General features: G+C 47.1%; 1 pseudogene; it reads right to left on the bottom strand.

The window, feature by feature from the left end:
• The window catches only part of LOC136640328 (zinc finger protein 208-like), a 211,533-nt pseudogene extending 206,972 nt beyond the window's left edge, over positions 1–4,561 (bottom strand).
• Positions 4,562–6,000: the final 1,439 nt, after the last annotated feature.

The raw sequence follows: 6,000 nt of genomic DNA on the forward strand, positions 1-6,000 counted from the left end.
GAATTCTCAAGGTGGAAAAAGTCTAATCTCTCTTAAAGAACTATTAAGTCAAACCAAGAACAACTCGTCACCTTGAAAACATTTGTCCTTTTCCTCTGTGTCTGTTCTGCTTTGATTCTGTGTCCCAAAGGAACTTGTGTGGTTTCCCAGATGTTTTATTAGTCCTGGTTTTATCACAGAAGCTTTCATTACAATCCAAGCATTTATTTTATTTTATTTATTTATTTATTTATTAGATTTGTATTCTGCCTTTCTCCCCGAAAGGCACCCAAGGCGGCTGTACAACTTCAGTTATGCAGAAATTCTCTAGCAAACAAGAGGGTAACTGAGATTGCTCTGTGCGTAGAAATACCTTTATTCATGAGATCTATCCTGTGAGTGGATTCTTAGATGAAGCTCTTTTCATACTCAGAGTATTTGTAGCATGCATTCCCCGGGCAAATTTCTTGATGTGAAGCATGCGTCGATTTGCTGCGGAAATTCTTTCCGCATTTCAAGCATTTATACGGCTTCTCCCCTGTGTGGATTCTTTGATGGGAAGTAAGGTTTGAGCCCTGACTGAAGCACTTTCCACATTCCAGGCACTGATACGGTTTTTCCCCTGTGTGGATTCTTTGATGCAAAATAAGATGGTCTCCCCTCCTGAAGCTCCTCCCGCACTCCAAGCACACATATGGTTTCACGCCTGTATGTGTTCTTTGATGTTCCATAAAGCATGTGCTCGAACTGAAGCTCTTCCTACACTCTGAACATTTATAAGGCTTCCCCCCTGCATGAATTCTTTGGTGGGAAATAAGGGCTGATTTGCTACTGAAGTTCTTGTCACATTCCGAACATTTATAGGGCTTCTCCCCGGTGTGGATTCTTTGATGCAACGTCAGTTGTGTACTGGTGCGGAAACTCTTCCCGCACTCCAAGCATGGATACGGTTTCTCCCCTGTGTGGATTCTTTGGTGTAAAATAAGATGGTCTCTCCGGCTGAAGCTCCTTCCACACTCCATGCATTTGTACGGTTTCACACCTCTGTGCATCCTTTGATGTTCAACAAAAGGTGATCTCCAGTTAAAGCTCTTTCCGCACTCCAGGCATTTATAGGGTTTTTCTCCTGTGTGGACTCTCTGGTGTTTCTTCAGCCCTGATGTAGAAGCAAAGCTTTTCCCACACCCTGGACACTTAATCCTTCTCTTTCCCTTTTGCAAGTTTGGTTGGACAGGGACTTCATGAAAAGTCCTGACCTGACAAGTCACCGATTTCCTCCATTCTTTCTGTTTTGCTTCTGTTTTCTTTTGCTGCTTCTTCAGATTATTTTGATTCCTGGTGCTCTCCTCCAACACTTCTGGATGGTCCATTTCATCTGAACTCGCCCTATGGAGTTCTGGCTCACTCTCATACTCGCACACAAATCCTGCAGGAACAAAGCACGATGAGATTTTTAATCATAGTAAGACAAAGTTGCAAAAAATGTAGGGACGGAATGCGAGATGACGATCCTATTGTTTAGGGTAGGCGGGGTGTCTTTTTTGTGCAGATCAAAGATGAGACAGAGATTTGTTGGGTGCTCATATGAACATACAAGGACATCTTGCGATACAAGGACATTGTGATACAAGGACATCTGCAAGAGGGATCTGAAGGCCTTAGGAGTGGACCTCAACAGGTGGGAAACCCTGGCCTCTGAGCGGCCCGCTTGGAGGCAGGCTGTGCAGCATGGCCTTTCCCAGTTTGAAGAGACGCTTGGCCAACAGACTGAGGCAAAGAAGGAAGGCCCATAGCCAGGGAGACAGACCAGGGACAGACTGCACTTGCTCCCGGCGTGGAAGGGATTGTCACTCCCGGATTGGCCTTTTCAGCCATACTAGACGCTGTTCCAGAACCACCTTTCAGAGCACGATACCAGAGTCTATGGAGACTGAAGGTTGCCAACTACATATGAACATAAGAAGAGCCCTGCTGGATCAGGACGAGGACCCACCTAGCCCAGCTCAAAATGCCAGATGCAAAGGATGGCACTGGGATGTGGGTCTTTTGCTGTCTTGTGTGCTCCCAGAGGCATTTGGTGCACCACTGTGAGATGCAGGAAGCTGGACTAGATGGGCCTATGACCTGATCCAGCAGGGCTGTTCTTATGTTCTTAGCTTCCTGTGTCCCACAGTGGCCCTCCCCCAGATGCCTCAGGGAGCACTCTGCTGCGGCCGTACTTGGATCGTGCAGACCTGGCCACGGTGATCCATGCCTCTGTGACATCGAGATTAGATTACTGTAACGCGCTCTATGTGGGGCTGCCCTTGAAGACGGTTCGGAAACTGCAACTAGTGCAGAATGCGGCGGCCCGTGTGGTTACTGGAGGTAGGCGGTTCGACTCTGTCAGTCCGCTTCTCCAGCGGCTGCACTGGCTGCACATTCGTTTCCGGGCCCAATTCAAGGTGCTGGTATTGACCTTTAAAGCCCTATTCTGCTCTGGGCCAGGGTATCTTAGAGATCACCTGCTCCCGTACAATCCGGCTCGTCCTCTTAGGTCATCAGAGAAGGCCTTTTTACAAGTGCCTCCGCCTAGGGAGGTACGTGGGGCAGCTGCAAGAAATAGGGCCTTCTCAGTAGTGGCACCAACGCTATGGAACTCCCTTCCCTCTGACTTAAGAATGGCTCCCTCTCTTGAGACCTTTCGGCGAGGCCTGAAGACCCTTCTGTTTAAACAGGCCTTCTGAGTTCTCTGCCTTTTAACATCTTTTTAACATCTTTTAATATTTTTTACAGGCCTGATTCTTTTATGACTTGCTGCTGCTCTATGCTCTTTTTACCTATTTTTTACTCTGACTGCTGTTTTTTATGATGTGTTAATATGTTTTTATTTGTTTTTAAATTATGTTTTTATATGTTGTAAGCCGCCTTGAGTCTCTTTGGGGAGAAAGGTGGGATAAAAATAAAGTTATTATTATTATTATCTGTTTCCATTTCCTTGCATCTTACAACAGTTGTATCAGAAATATGCTACCTCTAAAATCTGGAGGTTGTATAGAGTCATTGTGACTTGTAATGTTTCCTCTATAACCCAAATCATCTTGGCCAGGACACGCCCCTCCAGCCCCAGTCTTCACCTTGTTCCTCCCCCTTCTTGTCCCGATCTGCCCACCACCCATTCCCTGCACTGACTTACACCAGGAGTCCTTTAAAGGCCATTGGCACACAGCCATGGGCCCTCACTGTTTGCGCCGGAGGCCTAGCAGCACAGAATGGCACGTCAGCTTTTCCAACTGCCATAAAGCATGCTGCATGGCCAGAACATATGTTCTGTTGGCACAGTGTGCCAGTAGGATTGGGCCCTTACCTTTACACCCTGTTTGTCCACTGAAAATTGGGAAACATGCCATTTGCGTCAGTGGCACTCCTAGGATAAAAAAGGTGCTCTGCAGAGGTGATTTTCAATGGGCAAACAGAGTGGAGGGAAAAGACTGACACATCTGAACTCTGCGTTGCAGTCTCAAGCCAAAAAGTTTTTTCTGAAAAGTTCACTCAAGCCTGTAGCCACCTCTAATGTCACACACAGTTTAGTCCTCAGGCACCTTCATGTGTTCAGCATAGTATCCTCAATGTGAACTGGTGCTCACAGGTACATGGGCTTATTTGCAATAACCTCCCAGTAATAAATTTTCCCCTCCATATGTTATTTCGTGAATTATCAGCCCAATCCTTTCCCCATCGACACGCAGGGTGCAGGGCAGCCAAGCCAGTGTCTGTTGCATCCTGTGTGCCAGCAGTGAGCCAGGCCCTCCAGGAGAGGAGAGTAAAGAAAACATTTTGACATATACCTCCTCAGCTGCTACCGTGTCCCTCATGGCACTCCTCAGATCTGCACCACCTCTTGCTGGCATGGATCTGAGCAGACTGCTGGGGGCATGTCAGGCCTGCGATGGGGTTTTGGATATTGCAGGTGCTAGTACCCCTGAGATCTATCCCTGTCCCACTGCCAAATGTGCCTCTCCACTGGCAGAACTCTGTCAGTGGCCAATCAGTGTGGCACTGCTGAGACTCACACCTGTTACGAGTGTTACACCTGTTACACCTGTGACTCACACCTGTCACACCTGCTGAGACTCACACCTGTTCTTATGGGTGTACCATAAGAACAGGACTGGGCTATTAGATATCACAAACAAACCCAAAGAAATATCCATCTGCACGTGTATTACAAAAGAAAGAAGAGTGCGTATGGATGTACACTGTCCTAAAAGTTAGCATTCCAGAAAAGTTGAATAAAATCAATCTTTCAACGGGTTAATCTGCTGAAATTTCTTCTTTGACACACCTGTAATAGGTGAAGAGAAGAGAGATTGAAGAGAGATTTGTCCAAAGCTGGTTGAAATAGGCCAAAATATTTAGGGTTGTGTAGGAGATTTCCAAGAAACTGTGATTTTTTTCCCCACTTCAATAACAATGAAGAAAACATTCCAGGTTACTTCAGGGAAATAGACATAACCCTGAAGGATACTCACTCTCGGCCAGCTCAGTCAGAAAGGAGATATTTTCTCGAAACCCTCCAGTGAGCTCTGCAGGGCTTCTTCCGATGCAAGGTTGTCCAGCAGAAAGCTCTCCACCTCTTCTGTGGGAGAGAGAAACAGGATCCTTGTTCCAAAAAGAGAAGATGTCAACACCAGGGGACCCTCCCTGGGGAGTGATTCCACAAGCAGGGAGCCACAACCAAGAAGTCTCTCTTCCTTGTTGCTACCCTCCCTCACCTCTGAAGGGGCACACTACACATTTGAGCATTCATCAGCTGATCTCTCCCCTTCCGCAGAACCATGCCGGCCACTGTTGGAGTACAAAAGGGGGCCTTGGTGTGCTTTAAGCCTGAGCTGTGAAACAGAAAGTCCTCTGTTCAAGTCTTGCCTCTGCTGTAAATCCATTGGGTGGCCTGAGGCCAGGGGTGACAAGCTCTTTCGAGCCCAAATTGGTGATAATCTTCTAGAAAGTTCTCTCACATGCCTGTGGTAATTTTCAGCAGCAGATTATAATCGATTATTCTTATATTTATATTTTACTTATTTTTTAAGGAGAAAGAAGTATTTCTTTACTCAGTATTCTTACTGAGTATTTCTTTACTAAGCATGTTATTTCTTTACTCAGCGTGCTATTTATTTATTCGGTCTGTGGAACTCCTTGCCACAGGATGTGGTGACTGCATTTGGCCTGGATGCCTTTAAAAGGGGACTGGACAAGTTTCTGGAGGAAAAATCCAGTACGGGTAACAAGCCATGATGTGTATGTGCAACCTCCTGGTTTTAGAAGTGGGCTATGTCAGATGCAGGGGAGAGCACCAAGATGCAGGTCCCTTGTTATCTGGTGTGTTCCCTGGGGCATTTGGTGGGCCGCTGTGAGATACAGGAAGCTGGACTAGATGGGCTTATGGCCTGATCCAGTGGGGCTGTTCTTATGAACTACAATTCCCAGGATGCCTTGCAGGTCTCTTGTTATCTGGTGTGTTCCCTGGGGCATTTGGTGGGCCGCTGTGAGATACAGGAAGCTGGACTAGATGGGCCTATGGCCTGATCCAGTGGGGCTGTTCTTATGTTCTTAACTACAATTCCCAGAAAGCCTTGCAGGTCTCTTGTTATCTGGTGTGCTCCCTGGGGCATTTGGAGGGTCGCTGTGAGATACAGGAAGCTGGACTAGATGGGCCTATGGCCTGATCCAGTGGGGCTGTTCTTATGTTCTTAACTACAATTCCCAGAAAGCCTTGCAGGTCTCTTGTTATCTGGTGTGCTCCCTGGGGCATTTGGAGGGTCGCTGTGAGATACAGGAAGCTGGACTAGATGGGCCTATGGCCTGATCCAGTGGGGCTGTTCTTATGTTCTTAACTACAATTCCCAGGATGCCTTGCAGGTCTCTTGTTATCTGGTGTGCTCCCTGGGGCATTTGGTGGGCCGCTGTGAGATACAGGAAGCTGGACTAGATGGGCCTATGGCCTGATCCAGTGGGGCTGTTCTTATGTTCTTAACTACAATT

This window comes from Tiliqua scincoides, chromosome 2 (genome assembly GCF_035046505.1).
Source record: "Tiliqua scincoides isolate rTilSci1 chromosome 2, rTilSci1.hap2, whole genome shotgun sequence".
NCBI classification, from domain to species: domain Eukaryota; kingdom Metazoa; phylum Chordata; class Lepidosauria; order Squamata; family Scincidae; genus Tiliqua; species Tiliqua scincoides.